Source organism: Poecilia reticulata, chromosome 3, assembly GCF_904066995.2.
Source record: "Poecilia reticulata chromosome 3, P_reticulata-male-v2, whole genome shotgun sequence".
NCBI lineage: Eukaryota > Metazoa > Chordata > Actinopteri > Cyprinodontiformes > Poeciliidae > Poecilia > Poecilia reticulata.
This window is the reverse complement of record NC_088832.1, coordinates 15,587,872-15,610,894: the sequence shown is the minus strand read 5'-3', so window position 1 is coordinate 15,610,894 and position 23,023 is coordinate 15,587,872. Positions and strand designations below refer to the sequence as shown.

Here is a 23,023-nt window from a genome sequence, read left to right as displayed (position 1 = left end):
TAGTAGTAGTAAACTACAATGTACCAAAGCTACTACTATAAATAGATCTGCATCAACTAAGCTATTCAAAACCAGGGTGAGGCATGTTTAGTGTACAGACAGACTGCTGACATTACCAGAAAAAGATCAATATCCTCAATCAAATGACCTGCTAAAAATATATATAATCTACGCAAAAGTCAACAGAGTGCATATTTCACATATCATGTGTCCAGCTCAAAAGTGGCTCAGTTCACATTACATTTAAAATAACTGCCTATATATACGATAAAATAGAAATCATTGTGTACAAACGTTCCACACATTCATGGTTCTCTATTCCAGGGAAAACAACCGCATGTTTTAGGTTGGATTTAGTCACAACGCTGCAGGTGTTGTCATACACTGGCACTGATAAATGTTCGCTGTCCTATAAGCTTTCCCCAACACTGCTGTAAGAGAAACTGAGCTGATGACACCAGCCCTGCCTTTAACAGTGACCTTCAGGAAGAATCAGGGAGTGTCTTTGACGCTGACAGACTATGACTGCAGATAAAGATGAATCTTTTCACTTAAACCCAGAAAATAACTCTGCACCAGGGCGACTGAAACATTCGTAAAAGCAGAGCTGAACCGGGTGCAAAATAACGTTGCTTGAATTCTTGGAACACAACATCTATGTATTTTCTAGTTTCTACTGAAACTTCTAGTATCTTTAACTGAATCAAATACACAAAGGGCAGTCATTCCGAAAGAAAGAACTGATGTTCATAGACCCTGGTGATTTTGATTAGACTTGAACCAGACTTGCATGAGATGCCATAGCTAAAAATGTAAACAATTTTATGCATTTTTATATAGTTTACATATGTGCTCGCATTTGCAAAGTACTGCTTTAAGCTACAACCCAACATAAGAAGCTGAGAGATTTCTAATGTTTTCAAATAACGGTGAAATGTCAATGTTTTTGGCTCATTTTAACAAGCAACCATGAAGTGCAGTGGGCAAGGCACGCAATGCTAAAAAGGTGAAATGAGTTCATTCAACAAGTGAAAAAGCAGAAGTAAATTAGATCCGTAAATGTCTGAGGTTATGCAACAAGTACAAGCATGTAGACAGAAGAATTTGGGTAGTTTTGCTCTCCAGGTTTATGAGCGTAGCAACGTAAATAATTGAGAAGAACTGTAAAATCATTTCATAAATCACTTACAGCTGGCCACGTCTTAAGGTTTTGCTATATTTCTAATAGCTGAAAGAAGATTTAAGAAGCACTACATTCAACTGCATTCCAACACAACTTCAAATGCGTACAACATCCTGGATTCTTTAAATGTTAAAACTGTTAGAGTGATACTTGTTTATGTTCAGCAATAGTTCTTCACCAAGACAATCCAACCAGCATAGAGTGCTCCACCCATTACAATGACCAAAATGTCCCTGTTTAGCATATGTCCCAAGGCAAATGCAGTAAATGAGCTGTAGACATTAAACCTTAATAAAGCATCAGAAATCAGAGAAACTGGTGAATCTCTACTTGAGGTGAGCACAGCAATGACCAGCAAATCTCTCATATCTGCTGCTTATAAAGATAACTGCAGCAATCTAAGATGGGAAAACTCCGCTGTATATTACAACACTCAGACATAAAATGTGTTCATCTGGCAAACAGCAATGCCAAGGATATATAAAACATAAATAATGAATGAATACAGGTATTTGTTTTCAGCAGATTAAAGCATGTGTAATAATTCGGAATATCAAAAATAAAATGTTTCAACTCGGGCTGCACTACCTTCGGAAAAAATGACTGTGCAATATGATTGACAAATATTGCTATCATAATATCGATTATTTATCCACATTTTCCTCACCACCTTGTTACTTCTCTGTCATCACCACCACTCTCCTTAAGCTTTATGGTATTTGTTACCAGGATTTAGTTCAGATGTGGGAAAACCTGTTTCTTGGAAAGACTGGCTTGAACGCATGAAACGTAAAAAATTATAGCCTGCAAAATATTGCATCCATGCAGTCCTTTCTGATGCTATACTGCAGTGAAAACTGATTCATTTCAATGTAGTTATGTGTACTTTTATTTGATGTTGCAGACAACATGATTCATGTTTATATTCCAGTCCACTGGCAGGCGCCTCCGAGTTACACACTGCTGTGAAACTTGAAGTAGTGATTCCAAGGTAACGTGCTCAAATTTTGCAACATATCCAGATGCAGGTTTGTCTGTTGTCAAGATCGAGATGCTGTTTTTGGAAGATATTTGTATAACTTGAAAGTGGTTTGAGTACGTAAGGACAGGCTTAGAAGCATCCTTTAAAAACAGGCAGAACTGTCACTGCTAACACCTATAAACTACAAGGCAAAGAAGGTAGAAAAAGAAAAAAAAAAATCAATAACTACACATGCAATAGAAAAGGTAAACAAATGGCCCAACTAACCATAAGAAAAGCAAATACTAGCCTAACTTTGAATGAGGGGAAAACTGAGGTTTTAATAACTAGGAAATTGTTATATTTATAAGCGTTATTTATAAAAAATACTCAAAGTTTTTGAAATAAGAATGCTTCTGGTACTGCAGCATAACGTAAGCCCTTGCAACAATAACACACTGTTCCAATGCTAATTGGGACAAATAAATAAAAACATGTGGAATTCCTTCTGTTTGATCAACTGAAATGTTATCTGCAAAGTGCAACCACTAAAAATGTCTACATGTATCTAATCTTTCAGACAATGATCCAGCTTTGAGTAAACATCCCCCATCCCAGCTCAGCAGTATTTGATTCAGCTGTGTGTTTTTGCCAACAAATTAAAATAAACTCAAATTAAAACCTCAATATATCCACCATAAAAAGCATTTGGGGTTACAATTGCTTCAGTTGAATAAAAATAAATAGCGTATATAAAAGTTTCACCTTTCATGACAAAGTATGCTCAATATTTGACATTGGGCAAACTCCTGTGTTTTTCTATCTGGAGGGCGACAATCGGACAGCTCAGTGATGGGATGTGCAGTGATGTCAGTGACGAACCCCGCCCTACATTAAGACTGAACATAAAACCAAACAAACAAAAGGAAGCCACAGAAGCTCAGTAATAACAGCCAGGGTTCAGCCAGCAATATGTCAAAGCATCAGGTATCGGGCCTTATTGTAATAGCTCCACTAATTAGATTCAGTCATCTGCTCCTCTGCGCACAAACACTGAAGGGGAAACCTTACACTGGAGGGTGTGGAGGCAGAGATGGGGGGAGCAGTGGGACGGGCCAGGGGAGGAGAGAAATAAAGAGATGCACACCACACTGCTGCTCTTCAAAAACATCTACATTATTGATTACTCTGGTTTCTGCAGGGAGGGACAAGACAAAACCATTCCTCCGTATCTCCAGCATGAGCAGCCAACACAGACGAGCTCGACAGCAAAATTCATCTACATGTGTTTATCTCCAATAACCACATAATACATTTGTACAGATAAGGTTAAGACTAAACACGGCAATGAAAACCCGACGAAGGAAAAGTGAAGGGCTGCACTAAAGTGAGCACGGAGTTATAAAATGACGAGAGAAAAAGGTGTACCTAGTAGACGGGTAAAATAGGAGTGTGTCAGATGAAAATCGAAAGAACTAAATAAAAGCCTGGAATCAAAAGAAAAGAGGGAAGTGGGAGCTGGGAGGGAATAGGATCTGCAATGAGAGGGCAGCAGTACTCGTGACACAGTTAGCGACAGCGCTTGTTTATTCGGCACAGCCATGCCGTGGTAGGCTCGGCTCACACGCGCACTCGCTCAGCCCTCTGTGCTACGAATCTTCTGCTGTTGTCAAGGTAACAAGCTCTCTGGACTGGGGGGAAAAAAATTCTCACATTCAAAAGATGTCTTTTCAAATACTGGCATCAAGCTGAAACTTGCATGTGCTCACAGCAAACAGCCGTTTGAAGGTGCGTCTTTTTTTGTGCACAAAAAGTCACTTTCTTCAGAAAATCGCATGCCGTCTTCTCAGAAAAGACGAATAAAACGTTGCCGCAACACTGAATTGGATTTTACATTTTATGCACCGATAGCAATGAATTTGATCCTTCATGTTATCAATTTATCTAATTTTTTTTTACATCCAATTAGATGAGGAAAAACAACAAACTGCATGTAGGTGATCAAAACAAGCAAAGAAGGCATGATCATTTTACTTAGAAAATGCAACTAACAGGGATGTAAAACGATCTCATACAAGATCTTGCGACATTTACACATCACAATATCCCTGTTGATGTGACTTCCATCTTCTAACTGGTCAGCAGGGTTTCACCTGATGACGTTCAAACAGGGGGTACCCCAGCTATACTTGAATCATTTGTTTGGCAGCATTTTGGGTTTCCAGTAGAAACAATAAATCATAAAAGACAAAACACAAACGATATGTAAGCACTTCAAGTTGTTCAGGCGCTGAAGAAGGCAAGAAGCATCGCTATTACAACCAATGGCTGGAGGTCTAGGGGTACGCTGAGCTACATCAAAATCACAGCACACGTCATAGGGTGCGTTCACACTGCAGCCTGAAGTGACCCGATTCCGATTTTTTGGCAATTCCGATTTTTTTGCCGGTGCCGTTCACACTGCCGGTAAATGCGACCTGTGTGCATTCTGCAGTGTGAACGGGCAAACTACCTGAAAGTGTCCCGCATGCGCAGTAGAGAGCGCAATAGTGTCAGCGTTCTCAGTGTTCTGCCAACCGCCATAAAAAGAAGTGCACAACCATTACAAAGGGAAAATTTGCTGGAGTTTGTATTTTCTTACAAAAAAAAGTCCGACTGCATCTCATTATTCAGGCATAATCTTATGTTGGTGAAAAGTCTCTTTACACGTAGTCCATAAGACACACTAAAGTGCAAAATTAGAGCATGAAAATAATAAATCAATTCAATAATAGTAACCCAACCAATATCTGTAGTTGATTAAAAAAAAATCCCAACACTGAAATACTAGCAGGAAAACCCGTTTCCTCTGAGAGACAGAAAAATTTCCATTAAATTATCTTAAATGATTGCTGTGTCTAGAGCTGAACAATATACGTTTGAAACATCGCAATCACAATGTTTCAATGTTTTTGGTTGGCCATCACACTCCACTCTGCAGATTTCACCTTCATTTGGTAAAAGAACAGATGGAAGTATAGCCTTATTTTTGCTCCAAGTTAAATGTAAATCCAGTCAGATCTGGTTTAGTTTTACCCTTGATCTAAACTTTATTGATTTTACAGTCAACCCACATTCAGGCTTTTAAACCTAATAGCAATTTTACATTGCACAAACCATGGGCGTTGGTCCAGCAACCTATGTGCATTGTTGATTAAAGCAATGGCAGGAATGTTGCCTTCATTCTCTGACTTAAAATTGAATTTGTTGATAAGCCAACAAAAATGCCTAGAGTGGGAGAATATTACATATGAACAGAAAAAATTTATCATTTTGCAGTTGACTAAGTGGGTGTTTTCAATACCAGCACCATGCACAAGTGAAGGCCAGCCAGGCTATTCAACAACACTACATTATATAAATATAAATATATAATTTTCAAATCAAGTAAACTTGTTCTGCTTTTCTGCTTCTTCTAAAACATGAGCTTTTCCACACTCCTGCCATTTGTCCTCTTCTGTTGCTATGGTTGCAGTGAAAGGATGGAACTCTATGAATATTGGAAATGGAGGAGTAGCTGCACATGGTACATAAACACCCGCACATGCTCTAACACCACAGCACAAGTTGACTGTGTTGGTTCTGAATGCTTGCAGCCTTCCACTCACCCACACACATTTCAGCCAGTTAAAAACCAGGCATTTAATAAATACCTCCAGCTGACACACTTTGTCTACACACAAATACTAAATCATGTCGACAGCACAGAGCCAGTTCTTCGGTTCCACAAACAAGCAGTTTTATTACAACTGTTTAGATGCACAACATATCTAACACAGTATACATCCTCTGTGTTAGAAGAAAGATTGTCGGACCGGCGGTAAAACAAACCTCAGTTTTGTAAAGCTGTAATTCCACCATGAAGCTGATTATGCATAAACGGAGTGGAAGCTACTAGAAAGCTCACAATGAAAAGCAATGTAAAAAAAAAAAATGCAAGATTTGAATCTGAATGAACTAGCACAGAAAAAAGTGTCCCAGTAAACAGATTATACTCTTTATTCAAAGCCCTGCCAATAAAGAAAAAAGCTCCAACAAAACAGAAAACACCAGCCAGTTATTTTTGTTTTCGCTTGCTTCAAAGAGACAAATCACATGTTGGCCTGCTGCAGTGGGCTCTGATCACACAGCTAGAAACCCAAAGTTTCCACTCGTTAATGTGCAGCCACGCGCCTACTACAGCGGAAAAAATATTCTTTATAGTGGCCATTTAATGCCCATAGGAAATATACCTTTTTTAACTCCTCTAGAGCCAAAGATTTATTGCAGTAGCTCTATTATAGAACACATTTAGTATATTACAAAATACGGTGCATTCCATGAGGCTGATTTGTTTCTTCTCATCTCAAATCCATCTTTCTGTTTTTCTACAGAGCGTTCTTTATATATTTACGATCATTTTAAAGACTAGAAAAGTAAATAAAGGAGAAAAAATTATGCCTTTATTTTGCAAATAAGAGACGAGCATGCACGGTTGTGTCCCTTTTGTCTTCTTTTTTGTTAAACTGTCAACAAGCTGCTTGTATGTTTGTATCCTTGACTTAAGTAAATGTCATCAACAAATCACATACTAAAAAACGCAATCAAAGGACCACTAATTCTTTTAGCAAGTTTAGATAATTTAAGACTCGTTGAAGGAGGAAACAAGGCAAACAGTTATGCCCAACGCCCCAAGTTTCCTGCACAGTGTTTCCTGAGGAACTACAGCTACTGCATAGAGGTACAGGTTGGGAGGGGGGCGGGGAAGTTTGTCAAAGAGTGTGAGCTGAGATGAGTATGAGAGGATGCAGTATGCGTGTGAATTTTCAAGCTCTGAAATGCAAAGATGAGAAGGCAGTGATGGCAGAATAAAGTGGGAGGAGAAGAAGAGAGAGCAGAGAGTTGGGGTGTCGAAAGAGAGAGAGGGAGGGGGACATTAGGAGAGATGAGCCAAGTGTGTGAAAGAGTAGCATAACAGTGCACTACAGAGCTGAGTTCAGCAGCCGGTATCATCTGTCCAACAAACACAGAGGGTGATTTGATAAAATTGAGCCAACACTGGGGGATTTAGCACAGATATGTCATGTTTAAAGTGTGTGAAAATTCAAATACAAGCATTAATTTAAAAACAAATCTTGTTTAAGCCATCAATCTTTAACGCATAATTTATGCAGCACATTTTATAAAACTCTTAAAAGAATTAGGAAACACACCAAACAATCATCTTCTGATGTCATTGGTGAGAGGAGACTAGACAGCAGGGCCTCATGTGCTCGGTGTGTTAAGGTTACCAAAACAGAGATCTGTTTTCTAACAGTTCTTAGAGAGAGAAAGCAAAAAAAAAAAATTCCTTTATTGTATCTATGTATTTGACTTTCAAGCTGTAGTATGTGACCTCTACAAAAAATATGCTTTTTACATATTTGTTAAAGTTGTCACAAAGTCAAGCTCCTCCACCTCCTGCATGTCCTACTAATGCAGTTGGAATAAATACACCACTCCCGGTAAAAAACTGCTTTGTTGTTATTTTCCCCATTCACTCCACAATGACAGTATTAAAAATATCAACACATTTGAAAACATGATTAAATGTAGTTACTGTGTGCCACAAATCACTCAAGTTTATGTGACTGATGACCTAAAAAAGCATGGGCTTGTTTTTCAAGAAAATTATTTATGATCATGCATCTATGATTGCCGTGTCATGCAGCTATACAGTTACCTAAAAATGAATAAGACAGTTCTTATTGTTACATTTACCATTACTACTATAGTATCACAAAATATTATTGTAAAACTTTCAGCCCACATCGCCCACCCGTATGTGAAGAACTGCTTCAAGGTAATTTTTGATAGAACAATTGTGTCTCAAGTTTGCAGCTGTCACATTCTGTATATTGGTAGAGTGTTTGGTCAGTTAAATCATCTAACAATCCTAAATCCCAATTTACTTCCTCTTTGATGCCAAGACACATGGAAAGTGGTGGGGACATTTCTTAATGTTGAAAAAGGGAAACATGGGTTAACCAGAATCAATGTCATCACCATTTTCGGCAACAGCAATTTTCCCTGATATCACGCGGCCCTAGAGTAGATCAATCCAGGCCAGATTTAACTTCTCTGTATTGCAGATTTTATGCTTCTCTAAATGCTTGCAGCACTCTGTGCAGTGAATCTGCATCGAGGAGGCTGTATATTAAATTGCTATGCAAAGTGTGAACTCATGGTGCTTTGGCCAGCAATTACTCCACTCCCATATACTACCAGTCCTTTGAGACATTATTTTACTGCACATACTGTTATCAAAATGACAATATATACCCAATATATTATACTGCCCTGGCTTTCACCAAAAAAAAGCAGGGATGCATGATATATCAGCAATAAGATTCCATTCTATTTTAACCATATTTATTAACCCAAAACTATGTAAACAACTTATTGTTTCACAAATATAGAATATAGAGATGTGCCGATCAGGTTTTTTTCCTGCCGATAACGATCATCCGTGAGGGCCGATCACCGATACCGATCATATAATTATTATTATTATTTTTTTATCATAAACACTACTGGTTACATTATGTGGATAAAGGAACCATATATTCACCTTAATTTAGACAAAAACTTGTTTTTAATAACTTTTTCCAAGAAGAAAACTAAACAAAACAGGCATTGTACAAATTGTACTGCTATCGGTAATACTATCTTTAACAGACTGATAACATATGAAGGCTCTGAAGAGGATAAATAATGCAAAGAGCCAAAATAAAACCTCTCAACATTGCCAAAAAATGTCAAGTATAAAACTTAACATTCAAAGGCAAATACAGGATCCATTACAATAAACAATCCAGAGTTACTGAATGAAAACTTCCTGATAGCATGGCGGCTAGCTGATTACTGCTAGTTCTGAGTGGGTGTTTCTGACTGAGTGGAGGAATTATGCAGAACAGGGAGGAGATCGATTATTTTTTCAGAGATTATCTGTCTCATGTTAGGACAGCGAAAGTTTTGATACGTATGTAAAATGTATTTTTTTAGGTTAGATGCTGCAGCTTTAAACAGAGGTTCGGTGTGAGAGTCACAACCAGGTGGTGCAGAAGCGGCGCTCCGTCTGTGAAATATTACTACCTGGAGCGCGTAGCAGCGGTTCAACAGCGAGAGCAGAACCAGCATCTTACATCGCAGCTCGAAGACTTAAATAATTTTGCGGGTTATTTGTTTAGCTTTCCATCATGCTAATCCGGGTGAGTGTTTGTAGCTGTGCACTGCTTTACCTGCTATCTGATCCTCCATATGTCTTTTTTACTGCAGTGAGCCTCGATGTAGCCAAACTCCGTGAAGTATGGCATTGTTTTTATGTCGTATTAGCTTCGTTGTGTTGATGCATTTTGACGTGCTTCAATTTTCCGCCGCAACACGCAAACTTCCCCATTCACTCACTGCGTTGTATTTCCACATCGCTTAGGATTTGTTGCTGCGCGTTTGCGCACTGTGAAGGAAAGAGGAGACCAGCTGCACAGGCAGGCTGCGAAATGAGATGCAGGTGATCGATATCGGTAACAAGAATAAATGATCGCCGATCACGCACTTTTTCACGAAAATCGGCCGATTATGATCGGTGACCAATCGGCACACCTCTAATAGAATATATTTGTTTCACAAGGTGTTAAAGTGATTCCCCTTATTTTTTTTTTTAGAGAACTCAAACATAATATGCAAAACCAAGAATCTTGTTTTGTTACAAAAGAAAATGTCCCTTTTAAAAATGTTGAACTGAACACCAAAACATTTATCACATAAAATAAAAGCCCTGCAAAAAGTAAAAGCTTGTGCACACTTATATAACGATAAAGGCCTTTGCTCATTTTCATTTCTTCTGTCCGTCTCAGACATCTCCAGTAAAGTAATGACTATCAGTGTCTTGGTGTTCAGCTCTCATGTTCTTGCAACCGTTTTTATAAACACAGTGGAGGAGTTCACACCAAGGGAATCCTTGAAGCATTGTTCAACTGGATGGGAAATACCAAATAATTCCCCACCTTTATTTTGTTTCACTTTCGCTCTGCTCTTTTAAAAGTAGACTGCATCGCCTAGAAAATATCATGCAATCACAATAGCTGTTTGTTTGGGGTGCTAATACAAAAAGCTGTCCACTATGAACAGCAGGCAAAGAAACAATCTAAATAAACAATCTAATGTATACAAGAGATGAATGCAGCAGCACTGAAAAACAATGCCGAGGGGGAGAGACTACAACATGCTGCTGTGGTTAGGCAGACGAAGAGCGAGGTATTGAAAGAATTTACAAGTTTTCACGTCACGTGTCTAAATCAAACGCCACTTTCTTCGTTCAGTACACTGGATGGTCTGCTTGCATTCCCACAGTAAGCGAACCACACCAGGGTTCATGTAAAAGGACTAAGCTGCTGTCTTTACTTTGCATTATATCACTGCGTCAGCCTCTGTCTGCAATCCCATCTTGCCGTCACAGCTCAGTCACTAAGAGCCTGTAACTACCTCACTTAATTGATCCGAAGTGTAATATTGGAGAGTTGACTTCTAAACCCCCCAAATTGATGTCTGGATTGGGGGGTGCACTGATTGCGGTTTTCTGGCCGATCACTGAGCTATAAAAAACCTGACCTGCCGATTCCGATTTTGGCAGGGTTTTTTTTTTTTGTCTGAAATGTTGCTAAATATAGCAAGAAAGTCGCTGAGTTGGCACCAGGTCATGTTTAATTGCAAACATGACCTGGTGAGCAAACCTGTCAGCCAAACCTCTGGAACAGAGCAAAAGAGAACAATGGTTGATTTCTAGACCATTGTCTAGATAAATAAGATCAGCTTCACATGTAAGTATTGGCCTATCACAGATCTCCCTAAATTAAGGAAAACAGGGCAGATTGGTCAACTGGTGGATTTATCGGTGCACCCTTAGCCTGGACCTTTAAGCAGATCTCAATGTTAAAGAAGAAATTAGATTCCAAACTGGAAGGATAAACTGACGGGAGATAATGTCACATACTGATGGCAATTTATGAATCAAAATTCACTGTAACCAGAAATACTGTGCCGTTTAGTATCATCCCTGAGGATCTTTCTTCCCCTCCATCAAGAACTTCTAAATGTAGCTGGAGTTTGTTAAATTATTCATCCAGAAGACACATTTTTAATATATCGGAAGATATAAATACATTTCCTCTCCTCAAATTTTTTCAATGAAATGTAGTTTTAGGCGATAACCTTCATTTCAAAACGTTGTACTATTTTTCCAGATTGTAAATTAAAAAAAAAAAAGTAAAAATAAAAATAAAAATCAAGACAAAAAAATCACTTATTCCTTCCTGGTAAGGCTAGCAGACGGACACATGTTTTGCACTTTTTAAAAACTAAATAAATTGGCATCACCCATTAACTCTTCATGCATTTTGAAGACAACTGTAAATTCCAAACAGGCTGTGCAGTGACAGCGGGTGAGAACTGGCTTTGCATAAGTAATGAGACGGAATAAAAGGCTGTCCTATATCCACACCAGAGATTACACTGCTGGCTGCTGTTTCTATAAAAAGACTCATGGCAGGCAGTATGACAGAGGCGTGCTCGCACACACACACACACACGCACGCACGCACGCACGCACGCACGCAGATGGGCACAAAAACAAGGCAACATATTTATAGCGAAGACGGAGCTAGTAAAAAAAAACCAAAAAACTTAAAAAGACATGTTGCTGGTTAACTTTTGCAACTCAGTCAAAGATCTGTCTATTCCCAAGCAAAAAGTGAGTGCTAGAAAGACTGATGGTGTCTCCAAACCAACACACATTCAATATACAAGATACCTTACACTTTTGAATCGGAACCCTTCTGAAAATAAAGCAATATATAAATTATGCAAGTATCTTCACATTATGCAACACAATGTAGAAACAGGCGTCTAATATAAAACATTCCGTCATGTACGTGTAAAACCGGTTCTGAGCTGTCACATATTCAGGAGGGAAAGTCCCTGGGCAGACTGACTGGAGATTATGTGATTTTCCACTCCTTCCTGCAGGCTCTCATTAAACACAGTGGCCAATAGATACAAACTAAAGCGCTGTTCTCCTGAAATTATTAATGCAACTTTTACAAATACCCCTAAGAAAGTGCTGTAATTATGTAATAGTACATAATGGCATTTAAAGCATAATCAGAAAGTGTACAGGTCATGAGACGGAATTTCTTCTACTTTATTTAGGAAGTGCAGTAAGGTAATAATGTAGGAAAAATAACCACCGGTTCGCCGCTAAGCTAGAAAGATAAAATTGTTGATATCTGCGTTAAAACGTCTTCCATTTCAATAAGCTGCGCTGCATTTTCAAAAGCCATGTTTTGTACAAAATTGTAAAAAAAAATGTATCATGTTTTAAACTTATGTTAAAAATATAGGTGTTAAACTTCTGGGGTACAGGCAAAAATTATAGTTCACCAGGAAATACCCTCAACCACTGCAAAATAAGGCAATACCACAACAAAAACAAAACTAACAAGACTGTCATGTATTAAGTAGAGGTGTGCCGATCGATCGGCCACCGATCATAATCGGCCACCGATCATAATCGGCTGATTTCCGTGAAAAAGTGTATGATCGGTGATCAGTGATCGCCGATCACGGTCTCTTGTAGCTGATCACACAAACCGATCACCTGCATCTCATTTCTCAGCCTGCCTGTGCAACTGGTCTCCTCTTTCATTCACACTGCGTAAACGCGCAGCAACAAATCCTAAGCGATGTGGGACTATAACGCACTGAGTGAATGGGGAAGTTTGCGTGTTGCGGCGGAAAATTGAAGCATGTCAAAATGCATCAACACGACGAATCTAATAAGACATAAATACAATGCCGTACTTGACGGAGTTTGGCTACATCAAGGCTCACTGCAGTAAAAAAGACATATGGAGGATCAGATAGCAGGTAAAGCAGCGCACAGCTACAAACACTCACCCGGATTAGCACGACGGTCAGAAAGCTAAACAAATCACCCGCAAAATTATTTAAGTCTTCGAGCTGCGATGTAAGATGATGGTTCTGCTCTCACTGTTGAACCGCAGTTATGCGCTACAGGTAGTAATATTTCACAGATGGAGCGCCGCTTCTGCGCCACCTGGTAGTGACTCTCACACCGAACCTCTGCTTAAAGCTGCAGCATATAACTTAAAAAAATACATTTTACATACATATCAAAACTTTCGCTGTCCTAACATGAGATAGATAATCTCTAAAAAAAAAAAATCAATCTCCTCCTTTTTCTGCATAATTCCTCCACTCAGTCAGAAACAGCCACTCAGAACTAGCAGTAATCAGCTAGCCGCCATGCTATCAGAAAGTTTTCATTCAGTAACTCTGGATTGTTTATTGTCATGGAACCTGTATTTGCCTTTGAATGTTAAGTTTTATACTTTAATTTCTTTGGCAATGTTGAGGTTTTATTTTGACTTTTTGCATTATTTAGCCTCTTCAGAGTCTTCATATGTTTTCAGTCTGTTAAAGATAGTATTACCGATAGCAGTACAATTTGCAGAATGCCTGTTTTGTTTAGTTTTCTTCTTGGAAAAAGTTATTAAAAACAAGTTTTTTGTCTAAATTAAGGTGAATTCATGGTTCCTTTTTCCACATAATGTAACCGGTAGTGTTATGATAAAAATAAATAAATTATGTGATCGGTATCGGTGATCGGCCCTCATGGGTGATCGTTATCGGCAGGAAAAAACCTGATCGGCACATCTCTAGTATTAAGGCTATTTTTTTTAAGATAGAGTACAATTTTCCTTACCAATTGAACAACAACCCCGAGTCAAGCTAAACAAAGTGGCAGTAAATGCATGGCAAAAGCACATGGATGTCAAGCAGCTTTTATTGGGTTAGATGTGGGGTACACAGTGGGCTGTGGGAAGAAGCCGTAGTACGCTATATAAAAGCATCCCGACTCAAACACACCAACCAAAACTATTAGATTAACCTAATAATCAGGTTAGAATCTGATGATTCTAGGAAGTATAGAATCTGATGATTCTAACCTGATTATTGAAAGGCAGTGCCTGTTTGAAATTGGCCTAAATGGTACCAGCAGCAACCCATTATCTTTACCAATGCACTTAAAGAAATTAATTCTTATTCAGTGATGTCATATATTGTTTAGTATTTTGTGTGGTAGCGCTCAGGTATTCAGGTTGTATATTACAGAAAGCTGTGTTGTGTTGTAGTAGGAAGACTAAAATCAGCATAAAGATGTTTGCCTTCCTTTTTGTAATGTTGCAACACAGCTGAGATGTAACTACAGGCTTCTGACAGATTATGGCCAAGATGACCACTAGTTTGGGTGAACCGCTAAGCCTCTGGCTGTCTAAAATAAAAGAGGTGCTTTCAAATGTTCCTGGGGACAAAAAGCATTGAGACCAAGTAGTTTACTAAAAAAAATAATAATAATAAATAAAAAGAACAGTGTAATGAGTGTCCACTAGTAAACAAGTCAAACGTTACAGATGTCTGTCCACACATTGGTGTTTATTGAAGCAGAGTCAATGCAGTCATTATCTAAATATCAATATGTGTAATATGACATTTGTGACAGACTAGATTCAAAGTTTGTAGAGTATTACGTTTTAAATGCAGAAATTCCATAAGCCGACTACATTTATGAATAATCGGAGGGAGTTTCACTGGCCTTCATGACCATACTTAATAGTGGTCGAGATTCAAAAGCTCACAAAAAGAAAAAAAAGCAAACAGTAAAAAGATAATGATATCGGTATTGATAATGGTATCACAACTTTCATCAATGGTATGACATGCTACCCTGATTTAAAGCTGCCCTAACATTGACATAAAAAGCAGTCTAAACATGTTGACCAATAGACATATGAGCCACTTTTGCAAATCACTTCAAGGTAAGACCAACACATTTTTTGCACTCATAGCTATGCAGGATATTGCAATATCTACTTGTGATTTAAAATTGGTCAGAATAAGCTCAAAGGAGACTTGTCTCTGTGGGTTTGTGACAGAAAAGTTTTCCAAAAAATAATTCCACTACAGTCATGAAGGTGTACTGATATCTGAAACCAAGATGTGAGCAGCGGACGCTGTAAATCGATGGAGTCTCCATCAATCAGACTCGTTTGTCCTGCACATTCGACAGATGCTCAATTGGAGATTCAGTCAAAACCACAAACAACTACCCAAATTATTTTTGCTTTGCTGCATTGCGCATCATACATGCTTCTGAATGAAGCCATCACATCACAAAAAAAAGAAAAAAGGGTGAAATATCAGACTAAGAGAAACTGAAAAATCAAAATCCTGCCTCAAAAACGATTTTAAGGGACAGAGGCTTCTTCAGAGACCATTGTAACAAGTGCTGTAGGCATGCCTGACATGAATGTTTTACTTTGCAAATACTACTTCCTCTCTTACTTCAAATACTACTTCCTCTCTTACTTCAAAATAGGAGTCTTAAACTGAGAGAAAAGTTAACGATCACACATAGTCAAAGCAAGTCCCACCAAAACACTACCCACCAAGTCAGCAAAAGCTCCTGGTTCCATTAGATCAAGAAGATCCAACAGAAAAGTAAATGTAAGCCACATTTTGATAAACAGCTCTTTAAGAGCTGAGTTCATTAAGGCAAAAATCAAATTATTAGGCTGTTGGTATTGGGTTAAAAAAAAGGCCTGAGGGGTTGTCAGGACTATGTTATAGTGAAGAGGTCAGCAACTCCAGGTCCGGCGTCCTGCAACGTTTAACACACCTGAGTCAAATAATGAGATTATTATAAAGCGTCTAGAGAACTTCCCTACATGTTGAATGGGCCATGTTGATTCAAGTTTATTGGACCAGCCATACAACTAAACGTTGCAGCACCCCATACCCTGAGATCTGAAATAAAAGACCCTGGCTATAACTCAGAGGAGGTCTCAGAATACACAATGCACTCGGTTTGCTGTTGGCCCTGGAGTTTTTCTTTGTAATGGATAAAACTCATGATGGAATAATGGCATTAAATACATAGCAAGTACTGCAGCTATTTTAACAGTATCAATTTATATATTTTTTTTGTTCTTAAACCATTTTAAGGTTTATGCCTTAAAGGAGATTTTTGTCATAATCCACTGGCTGCCCAAAAGCTCTTCTGCATTGATCAAATACCCAAAATACAATCCTTTGGATGAAGTCAGAACAACAAGGAAGTATATTCGAGACTATAACCTAATTACCATGTCATACCAGCATTTTTACAACTGTTTGCAGCATACACTGCTGCTTTATGACACATGCCCCACTGTGAGCATAAAGTAGGATGTGGGAAAAAAGAACAGACATCTGGGCTCACGCTGTGACCTTCATGCAGCTCTACGGCTTTAACTGATATCAGTGCAGATGACATGACTCTTATTCATCTCTTAACAAAAAATCCTCAGTCCCTGTGTGCAAACTAATAAGGGCAGTTGTATTTAATTTCACAATTGGACACCTATGGCTCAGTGAACCCCAAAATGTTACTAAACATCCAAGCTGAATTTTTATGAAAATAAAACTGAGATTTTAGCTATCTTAGGAATATATATGTACGTGTAATATTTGAGCAACTGTTTGTGTGCAGAATTATTCAACAAAATGAAAATGTTCTCATCTCACTTGCTTATTTGTATTTGTTAAAATAAGTTAAAACTTGAGGAAGATACTAATTTTTACCATACAAGCCTTGAAATTAACCTCACTTTTAAATAACTAATCTGAGAAAAATTTTATTCCACAGACAAAGCAGGAAATTATCCTAAAAAGTATCAGCAACAAGAGGTTTGGCATGAACCACTGAGTGCCATTCAAAGGAATGAATCATGACCTCTTTACAGCCACCAGTCTGGCTGTAAAGACACAAAACAGCTGAGAGGTGAAAATGCATGTACTGGTCAAAAAGGGCGCTTAGATCCTTTGTGTGAAGTATACTGCCCTACAGCATGCTGGGGGAAAACAAAGTATGGAGGTTTGTATTGGTGAGCAGCAGCAGAGGCCCCCCGACAGGCAGACACCCTCTCTTTGGTATTTAGGTATGCTTTTGCTTTCCATTCACATCCCATCCGCACAAGCTCATAGGCCAATCTCAGCACAGCCGTCTCCTCCCCCTTTCTGCTGTTGCATTTCAATGTAAATGGCTGAATGAATGGCTGCAGCTGGCCCATCAAAAGGCCAGCCTTGCTGAAGGGCCTTTAGTGATTGAGATTCAGCCAGGCCACACCACCCCAACCCTCCCCCACCACACTTTGTCCTAACGCCCTTACAGCCGTTTAAGCTTTGCTGATTCCCAACTTGAAGTGGATGACGCTGCACGCAAGAGCTTTAATCAGACTCTTACAGTAGCTTGGCCTGTTAACATATCAGTTTACATCAGAGCAAAACAAATACAAAATAGCTAACGTGTTTTATTTATGGCTTAAGTCTGCTATGGTCAAAAACAACAAAAATCATACTAGAAAGCAGAAAACAATTTCGCCTTCATAAAACATCATGATGCTCCGTCAGCAATGCTGAAAAAGATTTTATTTCACAACTGAAAAAGTTCTATAACGATTCCTGCTTCCAAGTGGTGAGTTAGCATTGATCAAAAATAACAGATAAATGATGTAGAGTCGCTGTCTTATCTTTTAATGGAGTCCAAGTAAGAAAAAAAAAAATCTGTCTTGCCCTTTCATTAGAAACAAGCTGAACGGTCCAGGCCAGTTGTGCACACAGGGATAGAAAACACATTCTGCATACCATTAGCTCCAAAACATAGCCAATTGACCTCTTCAACATTTCACATTTCATGTATGGATAATACATTCACCAGGGAAGCCTCTTGTTCAGCTGTACATCCAGTCAAACCCAACTGTTTCTGTCCGATCTAAAATAATCATGATTCAATGCCCAGACTCTGTAATACAGTTAAGCAGGCCAGCTATGAAACCTGCTATGGCTTCACTCTACATGCAATGGTGATACTTGTATGACAGTTACAATATTTAGACAGACATCTATTCAACTTGATAACAGAAAACTGAAAGAAAGAGACTGAAGAAAATAAACTACATCAAACACTAACCATTTCAACTCTTTGAAATGACATTAAAATGAATTTGTAGCAGCTAAACCATTTCAAACATTTCTGACTGAACAACTGCAGCAGAAGTAAGAAAGATAATGACTACACCTGCATATCATTACCTGTTACAGTTCATGGTGGAATGAGAATAAATATACATCTTGTACTCAAGTTAAGCCCCAAAACCTCTTGAGGCTTAATATGAGATTTTTTTGCATACACATTGTAATCAAGGATAATAGTAAGTTATTTTTTATAGAAAAATAAGAATCCCATAATCATTTTTAAAAGTTCAGATGGAAAGATCAAAAGCTAAATGTGTAAAAGGGACATTTCATGAGAAGCAGCAAAATTTCACAGTAGAGAACGTTTCCCTTTGATGTCCAAGAGACTTAGGGAAAATATTATCAAGAACAGGACAGAGGAAAAGCTTGTAGATTCGAACACAAGTTTAAGACATCAACAACCATTAAGACCTCCCAAATCCAGGAATGAGGCTCTATACTCCCCGAGGGAAGCAGTGGGATTGGGCCCGCCATTTTGTTCCATTTCTCTTCGAGGATAGAGAAGAGGGCAATGGACTAGGCTGAATTTCAAAAGGCATCAAATGCCATTTGAGCATCCACTGAGATTGTGCTGCTGGAACAGCAGCTATAAAAGATTTACACAACTTGAACATGAAGGACAAGAGAAACCTAGACACATTAATGCAGCGGCAGACAGAGTAAAGAAAGAAATAGGAGTAGCCATGCTTGTTTACCTAAAAGGGCCACACTCTAAGTACTTGAGGGGGAGGGGAAGGCGTGCATAGACAGAAAGCAGTCAGCGCGAGTACTGGACTAGAAACTAGAGCATTTTTTCCTCTTCAAAACAGGAGCAACTACCCATTTATCCTTCTGCCTGAAATGTCCTATTTTTCAACAATAAAATTTCAAAATGTAGTATATGTGTATCTCCAATACCTATAAACATATTATATAATATGCATTTCAAGATGGTATGACTGACTGCCTGCTGCAGTCAGTCACAATGACAATTATTTACATGTAGTACGGTGGCTCAAATGGGGCAACAAAGATCCCAAGTCTCCTTGAAATATTTTTGTTGTCACAGAAGAACAGAGCAGCATAGCAACAGCAAAAGCAAACCTGGCCATCTTTTTTGAGTGAATGTAGGATTGCTGTTGAATGTTATCCTGATAAAGTCTTTAGGCTGTTGGGGTCAATGCATTGCTAAGGATTATTATGTATTGATATTGAGGACTAAAAAACGAACTGAAAGTTGATGAGGGGAAACGTCAGCGAGAAAATGTGGATATTTTAAGTGCAACATGGTGTAAGCGCAGAATATAGGTATCAAATGATAACTGTTCTAATTATTTAGTTTAGCTTAGGTTAGCTGTGTTTTAAATAGATACATACATACATTCCTGTTTTTTCAATTGAGCGTACATTTTGTGTGTTTTGCTTTGTTACTGTCAGCAGATTTTTTAAATATCCGATAAATTTACTAAATTCTATATTCAGTCATGAAAATGCACACCCATCTCACCTTGTCTCAATAGTTCAGGCAGGTGGTGATGATTATGTAATCATATTGGGAGTCTTTTCTTGACAAACATTGACATCCTCAGAACCAATTGAGCTTTGTTGAAATGCCACAACCTAACTTGGCATTTACTCCTGGCCATGTCCATCTCTTTACAGTCACGGTGTACCCATCCTCTGACTGATGCTTCCAGGAGGATAAAGCACCAGATCACAAAGCTCAAATCACATCAGAACTGTTTTCTTCATCGTGACAATGAGTCAACTCTATTCCCATGACCCTTTGGGATGCAGTGGAACAGGAGATGTACACCGTGGATTTGCAGCAGACAATTCTGCAGCAACTGCGGTACGCCATCACGTCAATTTGGACCAAGGTTTCTGAGAAATCTGACACCTCGTCAAACATATCCCATGAAGAACTGCACCTTTCGAAGCCAGACTGGGGTCTAAGATGTAACTACTAAGAAACTCAAAAAGTGAGCAGCAATTTATAAAAACTATTGATTTTTATAAACAACTTGAAATCAGAAACATCTCCCCATTAATTCACCCCAAAAATGTTATAAAAGCATACAGTTTTAACAGTGACGAGCCCAATGTCGTCGAAATGTTCAACGATATCAGTCACATGTCTCCGTAATACTTCACAACCCTCATTGCAAAACAGGTTAGTCCCACAAGCAGGGAGAGTCAGTTTGGGGAGTTTTATAAATGTGCAGCTGGATAAAAGCTGAGCAGCATTACAGAAATGCAGCTTGTCTTTCTCTCTTGAGCTAATGACCTTTCCAACCCCAGCAGAGCTCCATTTCCTGTTGCAGACAGAGGGTATACCATGATTCTCTGGTATCACTTATGGGAACAGGAGAAAAGTCTCAGTAGCACTAATGGGAACCGGATGACAAGCAGATTTGGGGGAGTTCAGTGTCTCTGCAATTATCAGCTCCTATAAAAACGATATCCTTAGAACATACCAGACTACAAAACTGATAGTGCTGTTGACATAAATATTGACAGCACTATTTTTATGAGAGAGAAGTTGCATAAAAATCCCCGCATACATGGCAATAGGAATCTGTCTGAAACGGCAATTATTAAAAGATAAAGTCACTTCGATTCCACATACAACAACTGCATTGTGATAAGAGTAGATTCCAAAGAAATGAAAAACAGAGGCCAAGTTCAACTGAAACAGCGATATGCATCAATGCATCTGCAGTGTAGTAGACCCGAAGCTTCTAAAAGCTACAACACACTCAGTGTCTTGGTGAAAAACACCACCAGCAGCACTGCAGTGTTTTCCTCATCACTGCTACTGCACCAAACCAACAGGCTTCAGCTCTATATTCTGATTCTTTTAAAGTAATCCTGTTATTTTACCTTCTAGACAAAACACACATTCGCACTACTTTATTTGATTAGATTATGCATGTTACAGTCCACTGTTAAGGTTGTAAATAAATACACCTGTTAGAAATGGATAATTTCTAGTGACACACAAATACTTCAAAACCTTCTATTTAACAGCCCTACAATGCTTTATGACTTTTTTAAAGCCAGAAATTAACTCATTTCTCCTATAACACATCCATTTTGCTTCAGTTCTGGAACAGTCGAGCAAATGGCCAGCACTTAGCGCTTCATACTTCAAATCCACGACACTGTGCAGAGCTAATGGAAAAGCAGACAGACTGGTAGTGTGTTAGATCAACTGCCAAATGAGCACCGCCAGTGAGCCGTTTAAAATGGGTCCACATTTGGATGTTATTAAGTGCATTCCCTTGAGATCTGTGATCTTAATTATTGTCTGGGAAAAGGGGAAGTATCCCTGTAATGGGAGCATAATACAACCCTAAAACTTAATGTGAACGAACAATACAGCGTAGTGTTTCTGTTCAGGATAAGCCATGTAAAATATCTTATTGCAAAAATCAACACACTCTCAATGTTAATCTCTTCACATACTGGTTATGAGTCACTAAAACCTAAAATAAATCTTGAAACTAAACTTACCACAAAATAATGAAGTTTTTTAGGTTTATCCCTTGTGAATCACTGTTTCTTTATTATTCTCAGCACTTCCACAACAAACTCAGCCTCCTAGTTAAAAAAAAACAACTAAAAATCTGTATAAAAACAAGCATTCGAAGCTATTATTATATAACAATAAGACAGCGTATTTGCCTTTAAATGTTGCAAATGCTTATTAAAAGCCGAGTAAAAAAAAGATACTGCAACTTGACCTTTGTCGCAACATACTACAACCAGAGTGAAACCATGGGAGCCGCAGGAGACAGTTTGTTGTTGTTAACATGTTAGCATTGCAAGGGTTAGTAACATGGCTCTTACCTCCGTCTGAATTCGAGTTTAAATAGTCATCTGAAAGTTTAAAATTTAGTCTATGCCGCAGTGCTTTCGACAGTTGCTGGATGGTCCCATTTGTCGCCGTCGGTTCAATATAAATTCCGGAGACATCCGCATAAGCTGAAGAAGACCATCGCAGCTAAACCCAGCTCACTAGAGTCGCTGCTGCTAGCGCTAGCTTGTTAAAATCGTGTAGAGACCAACAGACGTCCAAAGAAACGAAGACTAAAATATCCAGGAAAACTTGTTTATGGCGCAGCTACTTCATCTTCAACACGACCTAAGAGCCTTTAGAGGTCCATTTGTAGAACTGCAGGGTTGCTTGGGTAAACGCAAAGCATCAAAAGAGCATATTTTTGTTTCGCTTTAATCCTCTCCGCCAAGCCATTCGAGCGGTTTTCAGGCGGCCTTTGACTTCAGTGTGTAGACGCTCGCGACGGAAACGCATCCGGGATGAAAGGAGCTCTCTCATTGGCTCCGGCACTAAAGGCGGATACTCCTTCTGCAAGAGGAAAGAGACGCCATTTTGGATCTGCGAAGGAAACAAACCTCCGTTAAAAGACGAGTAGAAGAAGGTTCCAACGTGGCTGAATACACTTAACAGTTGCAAACGCAAAACACCACACTCCATTATGTAGTTGGAGGACTGAGAAAATGAAATGGAGTTCAGGCATTGGGTAGGCTTGTTTCCTATATTAGGAACAGCCGTATAATAGGTGTATCTTTATTTTCTAAAATAAATGTCAACGTAGTTGTGCACACAGAAACACATTTTGAATATTGTTCAGCATTCCAAAATAGGTTATGTACTGTACTATAAAAGA

General features: G+C 38.7%; 1 protein-coding gene across 2 annotated transcripts in view; it reads right to left on the bottom strand.

Annotated features, from left to right (window-relative positions):
• The window catches only part of ankrd11 (ankyrin repeat domain 11), a 124,018-nt gene extending 101,323 nt beyond the window's left edge, over positions 1–22,695 (bottom strand). For both annotated transcript variants that reach the window (XM_008405125.3, XM_008405127.2), the window contains exon 1: positions 22,185–22,695. The gene's annotated coding sequence lies outside the window, so the exon portion shown is untranslated. The remainder of the gene's footprint in view (positions 1–22,184) is intronic.
• Between the last annotated feature and the right edge of the window lie 328 nt (positions 22,696–23,023).